Here is a 19,394-nt window from a genome sequence, read left to right as displayed (position 1 = left end):
CACAAGGACGGGGCAAGAAACCCCCTCAATGAAGACTATACAGACACTCCCCTACAACTAACTAAATCCTAGCTTAAGATCAAACTTGTTAATGACTGGACATAAGATCCTAATCTCCCTATCTGAAACACAAATTAAACATCCTTGACATTGTAATATTCGCTACATGAATGTGTGTAAAAGTATTACAATCCTTCTTCTATATAGGAGTACAGCTTTAAAGGAAGTACTTTTTTATTATTAAAATCAAAAGAAGTGCTAAGCCACAAGGGCTATAAGGAAAGTACTTGCAGCTACGTGTTTAAAACTACAAAAATACAAGCATCATCCGATACTAACGTACTCTTGACCTACAGTGTTTCCTTGTTTTATTTTAAATTTTTTAACACATCTCATATCAATAAAGAGGATTACTAGAATTCACTGGCAGTATCATTTTTGTACATGTTCAGTCCTGCATGACATAAAACACCATAACAGCTGCTTAAGCCACCTATCCTTGACAGTGAGTGCAATAATATACCCAAACCAAAATATGTAAATGTATGACGTTCCAGGTGTTACTGAATGAAACCATGGTACTGAACGCCAATATAAAATAACTCTCCAGGAACATAACCAGTTCACGAATTTATGCTCTCACTAGCTCACTCTCTCATCACCTTCCACACTACTAGCACAACCTTACACCCCCCCCCTCACATTAAAGGAGACCCGTCCCTTGCCCCCCCCCTGTTCCCTGAGAAGTTGTGCTACAGTGAGATTACGATAACCTACCGAAAAACTTGATTCCCATCTCCCCCCATATATTAATCTGTTCCTACACCTTGTCCTAAAGAACCTTGCTGCTAACGCTTTTATCCTCAACTGCCCTTTAATCTGCCTCATTCCCCAAGAAACATGCAAATAATCTGCCATAACATACATCAAAGCCCTCCCCACTTCACTTGCTACCCCACTAACATCCATCCACAAAGATCTAAGAAAAGACCAACTCCCCCCCCCCACAACCTAATATCCCCCGCCATCCAGACTTTCACCACGCCCAAAGATGAACAAAAATATACCACATGATAGGCAGTTTCCTCCTCCCCACAGAATAAACATGTTGCCTCTCTCACCAACCCCATCTTATGCAACACTTGCTTAGATGCAACCACACCCATGAGAAAACGGTATACCATCTCCCTGACCCTTGCTGGTATCCTAAGCTTCCTAAACTCACCCCATATAACCCTCCAGTTATACATGGGGTATACTGCGACCCCCTGCAATACACCCCTTCCCCACACCACACCCACCACTGTGTTTACCTTCAAACTTTTAACCTGCCTCACTGTCAACAAGAATCTTATTACATCTTCACACTTTCTCAAATCCCTGCCACACCACCAGTTTCTAGCATCCCTCATCACCCTATCCACCCTAACACCCCTCTCCCCCCCACCCTTAGATACCTCTGCTTAATATATAATGGCATTACCCTAGGCCCTAAGGCCAACAAACCTAGGCCCCCTCCGTTTCACCTCCATCATGACCACCTCCTTGGACAACCAGGCCCTCCCAAACCCCCACACAAACCTCAACACCCTCCTCTGTATTTCCTGTATATCCTGCACCCTCAAAGGGAACACCTCCGCCACACCCCAGACTTTACTATACACCACCGAGTTAATTACCAACGCCCTCTGCTGTAACGCCACTTCACTAACCCTCAAATCTTTTAACTTGCCTATAACCCTACTCGTGACTGTTTCTGAGTTACTCCTCCTACATTCCTGCAACTGCTTCATATACCATATCCCACACACCCTAATTCTGTCACAAACCGTCCATCCCATCTCCTCCCCCAATCTCCCCCCAACCCATGTTCCTACTTCCAACAACCTAGACTTTGCTAAATTAACTACCATTCCAGAAACATTCCCAAAACTCCTTATCACCTCTCCCACTCTTCTTAAAGCCTCCCCACTCGTAACTAACACAGTTGTGTCATCTACATAACCTACTATTCCCCCCATGCTTCCCCCCCCTACCACCCACAATTCCTCCTCCACAGCCTCAAAGAAAGGATGTTGCACACATGCAAAGAGCAACTGCGACAGCGGGCAACCCTGCCTTAATCCCTGTTCCATCCTCACCGCCCCCCCCAGCTTTCCATTAACCTGCACCCTCATGACAGCCCCCTCATATAGAGTGCGCACCCACCTCACTACCCCGCCTCCAAAACCCAATTTCTCCAAACAGCCCCACAAAAAGTCCCTCTTCACGCAGTCATAGGCCTGAGCCCAATCCAAGCCAAGGACGCCCCCTCCCTGGCAGTTCTCTATAAAATCCCTTATCCCACTGTGCCCATTCTTCATAGTCCGTCCCGGTATCCCATACTGACCCTCATGTATGCTATTCCCAATTACCTTCTTTAACCTGTTACCCAATACCTTCGCAAATATTTTGTAATCCGTACACATTAACGACAACGGACGATAATCTCCCAAACCCTTCTCCTCTCCCCCCTTCTTTGGCACCAAAACAACAACCCCAGTTCTCTGTGTTTGCGCCATTCTACCACGTTTCAACATATAATTCAGAACTGCCACTAGGCACTCCCTCAGATCCTCCCAATGTGCTCTGTAAAAATCATTAGATAACCCATCTATTCCCGGTGCCTTCCCCTGACTCAACCCATTCACCACCTCCCCCACCTCTGCCCTAGTAATGCCTCCCTCCAACAATTCCCGATCCCCCTGCCCCATACCCTGATGAACCCCTATAGCTCTAAATGTTTCTAACCCAACCACCCCTCCCCTTCTCTTCCATTTCTCCGTAAACCAATAATCAGTATACCTACTGATAGAATCTGTGTCAGAAAGACCCTGTCCCTGCACATAACCCTCCCCTCCCTCCACAACTATATGTGCCACGGTATTCCTCAACTGTCTGTCCTTGAATTTTCGGAGTACATATCCGGTTGGCTTATCACCTTTTAGTACGTCCTCTAATCCTGCCCTGACCCTGAGTGCATCAAAACGTTCATTATGCATCTCCACTAAACGACTTCTAAGTTCCCCCATAACTCCTCCCACACCCTCCCTACCCACCCCATAACAATCATTCAACTGGCCCTCTAAATAATTCTGCAATCCAAACCTCCAGCGTGCCCGTTCCCTGCCCCTCTTCTTAAAAAATCCTGCAATCTGCACCTTTGCCTGCAACTCCCACCAATCTAGCAAATCCACCTCCTCATCCCTAGCCTCCCAAAACCCTTTCCACCATGTCTGAAAGGACCAACCTTGATCTTCCTCCTGTAAAAGCCTCACATTTAATTTCCAATAACTCTGATATATTCTCGGAATACCATCCACCCGAAGGTCAGCCAACACTGCTCTGTGGTCAGATAAACCCACGTCTACTGTTCTAACCCTCTCCACTCCTATCCCCTGCCTCACATAAATCCTATCCAACCTTGCCTCATAACTCCCCTGTACATAGGTGTGCTCGACCTGATACCCCCCCCCCCCTGCCGACCACATCTACGACCCCGACATCACGCAATGCATCCCGTAAGACACCCAACACGCACCCCGCCCCCCTAGGTATGACGTCTGCATGCCTAATCACACAATTCCAATCACCTCCAATTATCGCGATGGCAGGTAAACCCCTGAGATAATATAACAATACGTCCCGAACAAAGTCTGTTTTTATCCTCACGTTACCAATCGCGGGCATATAAACTCCCACAAAACATACCCTACTCTCCCCCCACCACCCATCCACCCGAACAACCCTCCCCCCTCCCCCCTCCTCCCACCCCATGACTCGCAATGGACTGGTCTCCTTTACTAAAACAGCCACTCCTCCCTTTAAAAGCATTGCCATGCTTACAAACAACTTATATCCTCTCAATCGCAACTCACTACCTGACTTATGGTTATGCTCCTGTAAGAAACAAACATCCACGTCATACCTTTTGAGGAACCACTCCAACCATACCCTTTTTACTTCAGTCTTTAGGCCATTAGCATTTATCGTTACACACCTGAATGGTCAAGGAAAGGCGGCTTACCTCTGTGCCGCTGTGGCTTGCTCACACTCCCCTTCAAGCTGCTCACACTTTCCTTACTACTCTTTTTAATAAGACCCCCTACCCCCCCCTGTCCCTCCCCCCCCGATTTTCCCTGTACTCCCCCCCCTGTAGGGGATTTTCGAACCACCTCTGCCCATGCCTTCTTACCTGGTCTTTACCCACGTGTTAAAACGTCATCTAATTCAGTCAACCCCGCTGGCCGCTTCCTAGAGCTGCCTCCCAAAGCCATCTCTTCCTCAGGTACATCCTCCCTGTGTACCTCTGCCACCACAAGTGTATCCTTTCCACTATTCCCTGTTACTTCCGTCTTCTCACTCAGCCCTTGCAATCGCTGCTTATCACTGGTCCGTCCATCCATGTCCTCTCCTACCAAAGTCTCCTCCAAGAATTCCTGGAGCACAGACTCCAAGGACACCTCCTGTGTCGACTCCACCACTTCCTCCACCACCACAGGCGTTGGAGTAGGATCTCCATCCTCCACCGGGAGTGTGACACACGTCCCCATCTGATCTCCCTCCTTCTCCACCTCCTCACTCCATAGAGGAGTCCCAATTTTCGCCGTCGCCACCACACTCGTCTGCTGGACCTCCTCCACCGGGGCTGGCACCCCAGGGGCAACTCTACGTGCACATTGCGCCGCTATATGGTCATAAGAGTTGCAAAGACGACACGTTCTCCTTTGTCCCGCATAAGACACATATACCTGAGTTCTGTTGCCTGTCAACATCACATACGAAGGTATAGGCTTCTTTAAGGTCATCTTGATGTTGTATGAACCTTCCGGGAGGCCCTCATATGGTCCATCCCGCCATACCCCTCCTCTAGCCTCATGAATGACTCCGTAATTGCTAAAAACTTCCTCTATACCAAACTTAGTCGCCTCGAAGGGTACATTTCTCACCCGTACCCACGTATAGTAAGTAGACACGTCATGCAAGCACACATCCATCGTCGAGTTGAGGCACATTCGGCGTTCCTGGTACTCCTCCACCACACTGCTGTAGAAACTGGTCCTCAGAAACTTCACAAATACTCTTTTCATCCCAATAAGGGCCACACCATACAGTTCCTCGTTAGGGATGCCATATAGATCCCTAATAATTGCAGGAAGAAGTACGTTCATCGTAGCAGGGCTCAGAGAACCCCTTAACAGCTCAATGCAGACTGTGTTAATCCTCCTGCCGGTGTAATCCGCCATGTTTGATCAGTGAAAACTGCGCAGAAACCAGGTGAAGTGGGAGCTACTGCGCAGTCCGTCCGCACGGCCCAATAGCGATGCGAACAATTTATGCTGACATTGTGTGTGAGGAGCTTGGACTTCCAGCAAGCATGTATAAGCATTTTCAATAGGAGTGAACGGAGACAAATAGTTTTTAATACTTGACGTGCTGTTAGAGTGTAAGCAAAGTAACATTTATGAAATGATTCAGGGTAACTGGCATCCCGAAAGTACAGTGTCTGCACTTTATACTTATAATTGTAGCATAAGTATGCCTCTGGCAAGACAGAGATTTAGTGAATGATGAAAGTTTTTTTTTCTCGGGCCACCCTGCCTTGGTGGGAATCGGCAGATGTGTTAATAAATAAATAATATATAAATAAATAATATATATATATATATATATATATATATATATATATATATATATATATATATATATATATATATATATATATATATATATATATATATATATATATGAAAAAGAGTAAGGCAGCAGAGATTGATGGGGTAAAGATAAAAATGTTAAAAGCAGGTGGGGATATATTTTGGAGTGGTTGGTTCTTTTATTTATTTAATAAATATATGGAAGAGGGTAAGGTACCTAAGAATTGGCAGAGAGCATGCATAGTTCCTTTGTATAAAGGCAAAGGGAACAAAAGAAAGTGCAAAAATTATAGGGGAATAAGTCTGTTGAGTATACCTGGTAAAGTGTATGGTAGAGTTATTAATGAATGGATTAAGAGAAAGACGGAGAGTAGGATAACAGATGAACAAGGTAGGGGGAGTGTACACCAAGTCTTCACAATGAAACGTATAGGTGAACAGTATTTAGATAAGGGTAAAGAGGTTTATGTGGCATTTATGGATTTGGAAAAGGCGTATGACAGGGTGGATAGGGAGGCAATGTGGCAGATGTTGCAGGTGTATGGTATAGGAGGTAAGTAACTGAAAGCAGTGAAGAGTTTTTACAAGGATAGTGAGGCTCAGGTTAGAGTATGTAGGAGAGAGGGAGATTATTTCCCAGCAAAAGTAGGCCTTAGACAAGGATGTGCGATGAGGATAACAAAAAAGTAAGGTGACGAAATACTGGGTATCAGATTGTAGGGAGAGAGAATGGAGAAGGTGAATATATTCAGATATTTAGGAGTTGAGGTGTCAGCAGATCAGGTGAATCATGGAATTGATGAGGGAAAAAGGTGAGAGGTGCACTTAGAAGTCTGTGTAGACAATGAACTTTGTCCATGGATGTAAAGAGAGGAATGTAACTTACTCACGAAATCGTAATGTATGAGAGTATAGTTATACCAACGCTCTTATTTGGGTGTGAAACGGGTGGTGAACGTTGTAACAAGGAGAAGGCTGGAGGCAGTGGAGATGTCATGTCTGAGAGCAATGTGTGGTGTGAATATAACAGCAGAAAATTCATAGTCCGGAAATTAGGAGGAGGTGCGGAATTATCAAAACTATTATCCAGAGGGCTGAGGAGAGGTTGTTGAGGTGGTTCGGACATATAGAGAGGGTGTAAGCAAATAGAATGACTTCGAGAATTTATAAATCTGTTATGGCTGGAAGGCAGAAAAGTGGGATAGCTGGGGGCTAGAACCTTGTCTAAGGGCAAAGGTAAAAGTTACACACATCTCAAGTATAAACAGGCCACCCAGGGCTATCCCAGTTAAAAAAGAGAAAGCACTAAACCAGTATTTGTTACTTCAATGGGTTGGTTAACTGAGGGTTAGGCAAAAATTCCTAGTTAGGAAAATATATCTATTTATTCAACGTATCACTATATACACACTCTAGACAACACTTTCATGTATCTCGTATCCCAAACGCCCACATAGCGGGCACAAGAAGCAGACGGCTGGCGGTCCAGTAACCATAACACTAGGCCTAGTCAGCGCCAGGCCGTCACTACTCCACTACCAACCCCATTTCTTATTTCCTCACTCATCCCACAGCACCCTGACCATGTCAGAGCCTAGGTGAACATACAGGTAAGCTATAGAAGAGCCTATGGCTTGAGTTAGCTAAACAAAACTATAGTGATAATATAGCATTTGTTGAGGTGGAGACCGAAAAAACCTAGAAAAGCTAGATACAGTGTTCGATAAATCCTTCAGGCTGTAAATAAAGGTCTCGACCGTTCGTCATTGTAGGAGCTGCCAGCAATCACCGGTTCTTCAACACGCAAGTTATACTTTTGTATCAATCTAATCACATATTACTCGGTTAAATAATTTCCAGTAGTTCCAACAGCCTTCATAGAAAGCCTGGAAGCATTCTATAACAGATGGAAAAATAAAAAGTCTTGGCTGGATGGTATCGCCCTTGGTGCTGGCCATGCAGTCAGAAACTGTAAGGCTGGAGGTGATGTCCTGAGTGACAGAAATGGTGAAGCTGGAGGTGCTGTCCTGGGAGACAGTAATGGTGAGGATGGAGGTGCTGTCCTGGGAGACAGAAATGGTGAGGATGGAGGTGCTGTCCTGGGAAACAGTAATGGTGAGGATGGAGGTGCTGTCCAGGTAGTCAGTAAATGTACGCATGAGGGAATGCATATAAATGACCTCGAGAGAGACAGGAGCTGTAGTGGAGAAACAAGTGTAGTCAAGGACAAGATAAAACCAATATTACAAACTAGTAACGCCACAGGAGATAGCAAACACGGGGACTCCACTAGCAATAGTGAGGATATATTACCAGAAACAACTGGTGAGAGCTCCATTGTTAGTACTAGTGACGATAGGAATGAGACGTGTAAACATGCACCAACAGGGAATACAGTCACAGAAACCCAAGGTAAACAGAAACCAAGCCTGTGCACATACTATGCACTTGGTATCTGCAGTCATGGGAAATCTGGAAAAACAGATGGGACGTGCAACTATGACCACCCTAGAAAATGCCGTGCCCATATGACAACAGGAAAATGCAAACTCACTTCCTGTAAGCTTTTTCTCCCTGAAATATGTCCCTCTTCAGTACAGGAAAGACTGTGCTATAACTTAAATTGCCAGGCACACCATCTGAAGGGGATAAAAAGATACAAAACATCCAGGCCATGGGAAAACCTGGGTAGCCACAGCCACTCAAGAGGGAGAGGTTTTTTAGTGCCAGGAAGGAAAAAAAACTGGCAGGAAATGGCGCAAATCGTACGCGAAATTCAGTCATTTCTGGAGTGGAACCACAGTCGATGGTGTCCACTCCAACCCAACAGATACAGATACTAATGCAGGAAAAAAAGTCTTCCCCCCCTTCAGTACCACCAATACCACCAGTCCGATGACATTCTTCTTTGCAAATATACAGGGTCTAAAGCCAGCAACGAACAACAAAGTGCCTTTCATCCGTGGACTGCTTGCAGAGGCAAATGCAATGTTTGCAGCTTTCACAGAGACCCACATTAAGGATCACTTGGACAACGAAATATGGAACCCAGGTTACAAACTATACAGATGTGACAGAGTGAACAGGCAAAAGGGGGGGTTGACCTGTATATCGCAGAGTCGCTTCTTTGCACAGAACTGCTTAATGCCTCAAATGATGTAGTGGAAGTTTTAGCAGTAAAGATCGAGAACCAAAACCTAGTCATTGTGGTAGTCTACAAGCCTCCGGATGCAACGTCCCAGCAATTCCAGGAACAGCTGTCAAAAATTGACCACTGTCTGGAAAATCTGCCAGCTCCTGCCCCCAACATCTTGCTCCTGGGAAATTTCAACTTGCGGCACCTAAAATGGTGGAATATAGCAAATAATGTTGTTGCAGTGATAACACGAGGAGGCAGCTCTGACGAGAACTCACACACACACGAGTTTTTAAATCTCTGCACAAAATTCAACTTAAACCAGCAAATAATAGAACCTACTAGACTGGAGAATACACTAGACCTCATCTTCACTAACAATGATGATCTGATACGAAATGTTACCATATCAAAAACAATATACTCAGATCACAACATACTCGAGGTTCAGACATGTATGCGCGGAGCCCCAGACTTACGAAATGAGATTAGTCACGAGGGAGCCTTCACCAAATTCTACTTCATTAACAAGAACATAAAGTGGGACCAAGTAAACCAAGTCCTAAACGATATAAGCTGGAAAGATAGACTAAGCAACACAAAACCCAACGTATGCCTAGAACAGATTAACTCGATGTATGGCACTCGATGTTTGCTCAAGGCTTATTCCTTTAAGAAAAAGGAGGAGTAGATGTAAAAAAGAAAGAGACAGGCGCTTCCTTTACAGGCGACGGAAAAGAATAACAGAGCGGCTAAAAGAGGCCACTATATCTAAAATGCGTAGGGAGTCACTGGTCAGAGAAATAGCAAACATCGAACTTAAGCTAAAGGAATCTTATAGGAGCCAGGAATCGCGGGAAGAACTAAAAGCCATAAATGAAATCGAAAGAAACCCAAAGTATTTCTTTTCATATGCCAAATCAAAGTCGAGAACAACATCCAGTATTGGGCCCCTACTTAAACAAGATGGGTTCTACACAGATGACAGCAAGGAAATGAGTGAGCTACTCAAGTCTCAATATGACTCAGTTTTTAGCAAGCCGCTAACCAGACTGAGAGTCGAAGATCAAAATGAATTTCTTATGAGAGAGCCACAGAATATGGTTAACACAAGCCTATCTGATATTACCCAGACTCCAAATGACTTCGAACAGGGGATAAACGACATGCCCATGCACTCTGCCCCAGGGCCAGACTCATGGAACTCCGTGTTCATCCAGAGCTGCAAGAAGCCCCTATCACGAGCTTTTACCATCTTATGGAGAGGGAGCATGCACACAGGGGTCGTCCCACAGTTAATAAAAACAACAGACATAGCCCCACTCCACAAAGGGGGCAGTAAAGCAATAGCAAAGAACTACAGACCGATAGCACTAACATCCCATATCATAAAAATCTTTGAAAGGGTCCTAAGAAGTAAGATCGCCACCCATCTAGATACCCATAAATTACACAACCCAGGGCAACATGGGTTTAGAGCAGGTCGCTCCTGTCTGTCTCAGCTACTGGATCACTATGACAAGGTCCTAGATGCACTAGAAGACAAAAAGAACTGTGAGGGAAAAGTTCAATAGATAGGAGTAGCAAGGGAGTATATAGTAACAATGGTTTCATTGCCGGCTACTAGTTAAGGTAGGGTAAGTCAAGCTCCTGCTATTCCAGCCTTTTTTCCCCCTCCCCGAAGTCATAGTTTGCTTGCCAGCTACTTGTTAAGGTAAGGCAAGTCTAGCTCCCACTATTCCCGCCTTTTTCCCCCCCACCCCGAAAGTGATAGTTTGATTGCCGGCTGCTTGTTAAGGTAGGGTCAGTCCAGTGACAATTTGTTTCATTGAGCTCTTTATTATATCAAGGGAGCTGTCGTAGGACACTCTTGATTTGTTGGTGAGAAGATTGGATGGTCAAGGGATCCCATTCTACTTACTGTTTGCTCGGAGCAGGCATAGAACCCTTCGTTTTCATTAATACATATTGTTTAATTGAAGCAGGGATCGAGCCCTCTGATTTATTTACAGTTTGAGCAGAGCAGGAATTGAACCCTCCGTTTTCTTTAATACCCATTTCATTTTCCCTTGGTAGTTTAAGCTATTCTTGCAAATATGGAGGAATACCAGTTTTGGATGAACGCTGGAAGTAAGTTAGGAATAACAGGGAAAAATTTAGAATCTTTCATTAGTGCTAAAATCCAGGAAAGAATTGAAAAGGAGAGATTGAGAATCGAAAGAGAAGAGGAAAAGGAGAGATTGAGAATTGAAAGAGAAGAGGAAAAGGAGAGATTGAGAATTGAAAGAGAAGAGGAAAAGGAGAGATTGAGAATTGAAAGAGAAGAGGAAAAGGAGAGATTGAGAATCGAAAGAGAAGAGGAAAAGGAGAGATTGAGAATCAAAAGAGAAGACAAAAAAGAGCGTGATAGACTTGATCATGAGGAAAGAGCTAAAGTACGTGAGGAACAAGTTAAATTAAGGGAACTTGAGGAAAGAGGAAAGGATAGAGAATATGAGTTAAGGGAGAGAGAAAAGGATCGCGAGCTCGAACAAGCTCCCCTTTAATTAGAGAATAAAAAGTTAACTTTCTCACAACAGCAATTAGATGAAGGATTAATGGAACAACGTGCAGCTAGTGCACATATTCCAACACCTAATTTACCTCCCTTCACAGAGGGGGAAGACATAACTTCATACATTATCAGGTTTGAAAATACTGCTAACCTCTGTGACTGGCCTGCTGACACCTGGGCTATTAGGTTAGGAATGTTATTTTCTGGTACCGCTTTGAATATCTATGCAACTTTGTCGCAGGATATCATATGTAATTATAACCTACTGAAGAAGGCAATCCTTAAATCATATCAAAAAACCACTAATTCTTACAGGAAAGATTTCAGGTATGCCACCTTACAGCATGGCCAGAACTTTCAGCAGTTACAGGTAACACTCTTTCGTTTGTTCGACTTTTGGATAGAGAGTTCAGAAATTGATCGCAGTTATGAATCTATTAGAGACTTCATGGTTGCTGACCAGTTCCTGACAGCTCTTCCTCACCAGATACGAACATTCATCAGAGAACGTAACCTGATTAAAGCTGAGGAAGTTGCTGAGGCTGCTGACCTGTATGCTGAGGCTCACAATTCCTATAAAGACCTAAAGGGATCGAACCCTAAGGGCAAGGGTTCATCAGACCTTAAGAAATCAAAGCCTCTAGTGGAAAGTAAAATGACTTCTTTTATTCATGTTTGTCATTTGTGTGGTGTTAAGGGACATAAACGTCCAGATTGTCCTTCTAAGAAGGTCCAAAAAGTTGGAAGATGTTTTAAAGACTGTAATGACCAAGCACCCTTCTGTTCAGGAACAGTTAAAGGACTTAATGTATCTACCATTTTACGAGACACTGGATGCACATGTATAGTCATTTCTGATAAGCTGTTCCCTAATCTTAAAGAAATTCATTCCTCTGCTATACTTTCAGACTACTTGGGCCGTACAGACACTTTTCCTACCATCCGTTGTTACATTAGGTCTAAATGGTTCACAGGTTGGTCTGATGCCGTACTAGCTCCTATCACTTCTTGCTCCGTACTATTAGGTAATGTAACAGGTGCCATTGTTCCTTCTGAGGTTGACCTTTCCTCTTCCTGTAGAGTCAGAGAAGCCCCTCGAAAGTTCAGATGAGACAATGTCTCGTGAGATTCATGTGCGATTAAAATCCAGTGATGCTACTCTCGAAAGCGAGGTAGTAGGATCACCGGTTCACTTGTTAGATGAAAGTGAAGATATCGCCTCCGATACCATAAATGTCTTGACTAGGGCTCAGACCAAAGCCCAGGCTTCTCCTACTATCCATCCTTTGGTTTTCCCTGACTTTAAGCCTTTAGATATATCGAAGGACTCCTTTGTCAATTTACAACGTAATTGCCCTTCTCTTCAGAATTGCCATAATGCCGCTAAACAAAATCAAGTTGTCCAAAGGAAAAACTTTTCATATAAATTTGAATATATAAAAGGTATTTTGTTCAAGTCAGTATTCAAATTAAATTCAGATGAGATAGACTATTCCATCTTAGTTCCAAATCAATGCAGAGAGACCATTCTTAAAATGGCTCATGACCTGCCAGTGGCCGGACATTTCTCGCATCTTAAAACCTTAAATAAAATTAGGGAAACCTATTTTTGGCCAAAAATGTCCTCAGATGTCACTACCTATTGTAGATCGTGTAAAGTTTGCCAACTGTCATCCTCCCGAGGTACCAGGCGAGCACCTATGGTCAAAATGCCTATCTTTACGGTACTTTTTGAAAGAGTAGCTATTGACATCGTTGGTCCTTTATCTCCACTTTCATCAGGGGGATATGGATATATATTAACATTAGTTGATTATGCTTCGAGTTTCCCTGAAGCCGTTTCCTTAAAGACCATAACTACTACAGAGGTGGCTGAAGCCCTTTTGTCCATCTTCTCCAGAGTGGGTATCCCTAGAGAGATTTTTGTCTGACCGTGGGACACAATTCACATCTGACTTAATGCAACATCTATACCAACTTCTGGGAGTGAAACCTCTCTTCACCACACCTTATCATCCCAGCTGTAATGGGAGGATTGAACGCCAACATTCGATTCTCAAGTCCATTTTAAGGAAACTTTCCTCCCTTAAACCTAAGCCCTAAGGAGTGGCATCGTTACCTACCCTGTGCTTTGTTTGCCATGAGGGAAGTTCCCAGTGACTCTTTGGGGTTTTCACCTTTTGAACTTCTCTATGGTAGACAGGCCAGAGGCCCATTGTCCATCCTTCATGACTTATGGACTAATGAGAAGGTAAAGGCTGAGGTTCAGTCTTCTTACCAGTTTCTCCTTGACCTTAGATCCAAACTTGAGGAGACCTCTGACATAGTTTCGAAAAACTTAAGCTTGTCAATGGACCAGTACAAAACCTATTTTGATTCCAAAAGTCAGAGGAGAAGTTTTAAAGTAGGGGATGAAGTCCTGGTACTTTTGCCTATAAAGTCAAATTATTAGTAGCATGGAAAGGTCCATATAAAGTATTAAAAATTTGTGGGAAAGTTGACTACCTCATAGAAGTCAAGGGGAAACCTAAGCTTTATCATATCAACATCCTTAAGAAATATTACCGAAGAAATTCAGTTAACTGCTTTAATAACTTTGACTTAGTTTTTCCACACGAACTTGATAAGACTACTGAAGAATGTAAGGTGTGTGTAATTGACACCTCTAACTTAGACTATGATGAAGAACTACATGACTTGGTGACTCTTGACCACTCGGGCTCAACCAACATTAATGTTAATGAATCTTTGGATGATCATAAGAGACATGAACTACTTCAATGTGTGAGTAACTTTTCAGACGTCTTTACTGATATTCCAGGTGTTACCTCCACGGTAGTCCATAAGATTGACTTAGTGACGGACAATCCTGTCAAACGAAAATTATACCCAGTTACAGTTCACCTTACGGATGCATTTGACGGAGAGGTAGACAAATTATTAAAACTAAAGATAATTGAACCTTCAGTATCTTCATATTGTTCACCAGTAGTCATGGTTAAGAAGGAGGATAATTCATTTAGACTTGCTATTGACTTCAGAGGCCTTAATGCTATAACTCGGTGGGATGCTGAGCCTATGCCCTTAATAGATAGCTATCTAGACAAATTTTATGACTCTTCCTTCTTTTCAGAGATTGATATTGCGCAGGCATATCATCAAGTAATGTTAGATCCTTCTTCTAAGCAGTACACTGCTTTTCCTACACACCAAGGACTGATGCAATATAGAACTATGCCCTTCGGTTTGGTAACTGCCTGTGCTACCTACGTGAGACTGATGAGAAAGGTCTTGGGTAATATGTCAAATGTTTCAGTTTATTTTGATAACATTTACGTAATGACATCCACTTGGGGCGAACATATTCAAACATTAACATCAGTTTTGCGTAGGTTACGCTCACATGGCCTCACTGCCAAGCATAAGAAATGCTTCCTTGGGTATAACAAGATTAGATATCTTGGACTGATACTTTCTAATAACTCTCTGCAGCCTCTCCCCAGTAAGATCAAAGCTTTATTAGAATTTAAATTCCCCAAAACCAAGAAGCTCATGCATAGCTTTCTTGGTTCTGTAAATTTTTATGCACGGTTTATCCCGATCCTTACTGATCTTACAGGCATCTTATCCAACTTCCTTAAAAAGTCTGTGAAGGAACCTCTTGAACTTTCCGACGTAGCTCGGGAAAGTTTAATGAGATTAAAAGTATCTTTTCGAAAGACCCTATACTTAAGATTCCAGATATTAATAAAACATTTTGTTTAAGAACTGATGCCTCCAATACTGGCTTAGGTGCGGTGTTACTACAATATCATGATGGTACTCCCTTCCCTGTATGCTTCCTAAGCCGGAAACTCCTTCCCACAGAAACGAGATACTCCACCATAGAAAAGGAATGTTTGGCTCTTGTGTGGGGTATCTCCAAACTTAAATTTTATTTGCTGGGAAAAGAATTCATTTTAGAAACGGACCACAAACCTTTGATATACCTAGAAACTTTTAAGGGAACCAACAGTCGCCTCTTGAGGTGGACATTGGCACTCCAGGCTTTTAAGTTCCATATTGTGTATATCAATGGTTCATCCAATTATTTCTCTGACTGGTTAAGTCGTGACAGTCAGTAGAAGATTTGTTGCGTTACGCGACTTCCATATGTTAGAACTTTTTCCTCGCCTATTCTTCTTATACTCCTTGGCATGGGGGAGTGTGAGGGAAAAGTTCAATAGGTAGGAGTAGCAAGGGAGTATATAGTAACAATAGTTTCATTGCCGGCTACTTGTTAAGGTAGGGTAAGTCAAGCTCCCGCTATTCCCGCCTTTTTTCCCCCTCCCCGAAAGTGATAGTTTGCTTGCCAGCTACTTGTTAAGGTAAGACAAGTCTAGCTCCCACTATTCCTGCCTTTTTTCCCCCACCCCGAAAGTGATAGTTTGGTTGCCGGCTGCTTGTTAAGGTAGGGTCAGTCTAGCTCCCGCTATCCCTTCCCCTCCTTCCCTCCCCCCCCGAAAGGTGACGTGTGGGGCTCCAGTCCAAATAGTAATCACTAGACTCACAGCTCCCTGCACTACTCTTGGATGACAGAGAGGGTCACCTGCCAATCAATGAGCAGAACTGATGGAGATGGACTAACGTCCTGAGACTTCCCCTATTTGGATTTAATTACCTGTGCACCTGTATGAAATTGCAGGACGTAACCCCTCATCATTGGAGCTGTAAAGAACCTGCTTTCCTCTCATCGGGATAGAATACTCAAGGCTATACTGTGAAGAACGAGCTGGTGGGTTGTCACCAACACCTGCGACCCCCCCCCCCCCATCATCGGCAACGGCTACGATTTCAACAAGCAGTGTCACCAACACCAGGCACCCAAGTTTTATATTAGCGTTGAATTCAGTTATCATTTATGTTTTTAATTTTTAATTTTCTTTAATATAGGATTAATATTTCATATTTAAGTGTTTTATATTTTATATTTTCTAAATAATAAAGTGTTTATGTTTGTCAGTTTTTGTTCTTTTTCAATTCATTAATTTTTCTGAGGAGGAGCCAGCTTTGGTAATACTGTCTGAAGTTGTTACAGAGCTGAGTAAGCCTTCACAAGAACGCAGATGTAATATATACAGACTTTGCAAAAGCCTTCGACAAGTGTGACCATGGTGTAATAGCGCACAAAATGCGTGCTAAAGGAATGACAGAAAAAGTTGGTAGATGGATCTATAATTTCCTCACAAACAGAACACAAAGAGTAGTAGTCAACAGAGTAAAGTCTGAGGCGGCTACGGTGAAAAGCTCTGTTCCACAAGGCACAGTACTCGCTCCCATCTTGTTTCTCATCCTCATATCTGACATAGACAAGGATGTCAGCCACAGCACCGTGTCTTCCTTTGCAGATGACACCCGAATCTGCATGACAGTGTCTTCCATTGCAGACACTGCAAGGCTCTAGGCGGACAGCAACCAAATCTTTCAGTGGGCTGCAGAAAACAATATGAAGTTCAACGATGGGAAATTTCAATTACTCCGATATGGTAAACATGAGGAAATTAAAACGTCATCGGAGTACAAAATAAATTCCTTCCACAAAATAGAGCGAAAAACCAACGTCAAAGACCTGGGAGTGGCCATGTCGGAGGATCTCACCTTCAAGGACCATAACATTGTATCAATCGCATCTGCTAGAAAAATGACAGGATGGATAATGAGAACCTTCAAAACTAGGGATGCCAAGCCCATGATGACACTCTTCAGGTCGCTTGTTCTACCTAGGCTGGAATATTGCTGCACACTAACAGCACCTTTCAAGGCAGGTGAAATTGCTGACCTAGAAAATGTACAGAGAACCTTCACGGCACGCATAACGGAGATAAAACACCTCAATTACTGGGAGCGCTTGAAGTTCCTGAACCTGTACTCCCTGGAACGCAGGCGGGAGAGATACATGATTATATACACCTGGAAAATCCTAGAGGGACTAGTACCGAACTTGCACACGAAAATCACTCAAAACGAAAGCAAAAGACTTGGCAGACGATGCAACATCCCCCCAATGAAAAGCAGGGGTGTCACTAGCACGTTAAGAGACAATACAATAAGTGTCAGGGGCCCGAGACTGTTCAACTGCCTCCCAGCATACATATGGGGGATTACCAATAGTCCCCTGGCTTTCTTCAAGCAGGCATTGGACAAGCACCTAAAGTCGGTACCTGACCAGCCGGGCTGTGGCTCGTACGTTGGATTGCGTGCAGCCAGCAGTAACAGCCAGGTTGATCAGGCTCTGATCCACCAGGAGGCCTGGTCACAGACCGGGCCGCGGAGGCGTTGACCCCCGGAACTCTCTCCAGGTAAACTCCAGGTAAACTCCAGGGGAGGGCCTAAGAAAGGTTGGAGGATGGGGGTAAAGGAGGTTTTGTGTGCGAGGGGCTTGAACTTCGAGCAAACATGAATGAGCGTGTTAGATAGGAGTGAATGGAGACAAATGATTTTTAGGACTTGACGTGTTGTTGGAGTGTGAAGAAAGTAACATTTATGAAGGGATTCAGGGTAACCGGCAGACCGGACTTGAGTCCTGGAGATGGGAAGTACAGTGTCTGCACTCTGAGAGAGGGGTGTTAATGTTGCAGTTTTATAACTGTAGTGTAAGCACACCTCTGCCAAAACAGTGATGGAGTGAATGATGATGAATGTTTTTTTGTTTTGGGCCACCCTGCCTTGGTGGGAGACGGTCGCTGTGTTAATGAAAAAATAAAATAAAGAAAAAACTTCTCTTGCCCCTTCTTAATATTCTTCTAACGATGTGTGTGTGGAAGCACGTAAAAGCGTCAACTTTTTTTTTCACTATGATAATTGTTTGCATTTGCAATCACACGTTTTATTGCGATTACTTTGTGGAAGTGGAAAGCTCAGGAACTAATTTCAATCTCCTCCCGTTTGGATTCCAGTCTCACGAGAGGTACACATATTAATACATCCACGGAAAGAATTGCTTCTAAGAATATATTTCCAGTCTCGGTCATTTCACAATAAAGTGAAAATTAATGACCGTGAAAGTAACTATTAACAATGGCTTGGACTCAGTACCATTGCATACTATCACATGAATTCTTCTGTCATCAGATAACAGTTCACACGCTTTCTTTATTTAGCTAGCTTGCTTCCGTGATTGTTAATTACTTATATTATCTTGTCTATATTACTTATATTATCATACGTTTACATGGTATGCACTTTGGGAATTTGCGCCTCAAAGTTGAATCAGTGAATAAAATGGTTTCATTATTTTCTTCACAAAGTCTAGCCAATTACGCCAGATGGTTACTTGCTCACAAACAAGACTCGATTCCTTTATCAGAAATTCAGCTTGATAACGAGGCGGAACTTAAAAATATAAGTTTATTTATTTAGAAAACAGCTCATATGCAATGTCAACTGATGAAGGACATGAACAGAACGATGCTATAATCCCTGGAAGAGGATTGGGGCTCAAAGAGAACCCAAGAAGTTTTAAACGTTCTGTGATGGTTTGTTCTGAGTTAACTAGGATGTTTAATAATTGGCTGAAATACCGTAAATAGTTAGGAAAACGGATTCATGCAAATTAATGAGATACTTATTAAGGCATTTTTTCACCCATCGGAGGCATTGTCAGTCCTGTAAATACATTACATAAACACAATGAGTATACTGAGGAGGAGGAGGGGTTCTGTTATAAGTATTAGTAAAAGAAGGTGTTTCTCATTATCGTGAAGGTTAATGGTTAATTGGGTTTAAAGCTAATCGACTTCATGAGATTCATTAAGGCTACCTGGTAACATTTTCTCCACCAGACAAGGCTATTTGAATCCCTATAACAGCATATATGTGCTGAGAGAATTTCACTTTCTCTTGTGTGTAGTGTGCGAGAAGTGGGAGTCAAGCCTAATGAAAGGAAGGTGACATATTCATCCTGCAGATTACAATAGACTTAAAGAACTCTCAAGAACTATCATAATGTCAGTTTTCCAAATACTATACA

At 43.1% G+C, this 19,394-nt stretch overlaps 1 protein-coding gene across 1 annotated transcript in view; it reads left to right on the top strand.

The window, feature by feature from the left end:
* Nucleotides 1-19,394, top strand: part of LOC128703259 (uncharacterized) — a 50,274-nt gene that overhangs the window by 19,200 nt on the left and 11,680 nt on the right. The gene's annotated exons all lie outside the window — the stretch shown is intronic.

The sequence above is a fragment of the Cherax quadricarinatus genome, chromosome 85 (genome assembly GCF_038502225.1).
Source record: "Cherax quadricarinatus isolate ZL_2023a chromosome 85, ASM3850222v1, whole genome shotgun sequence".
NCBI classification, from domain to species: domain Eukaryota; kingdom Metazoa; phylum Arthropoda; class Malacostraca; order Decapoda; family Parastacidae; genus Cherax; species Cherax quadricarinatus.
The sequence above is the reverse complement of the archived record's forward strand: the minus strand, read 5'-3'. Positions and strand labels throughout refer to the sequence as shown.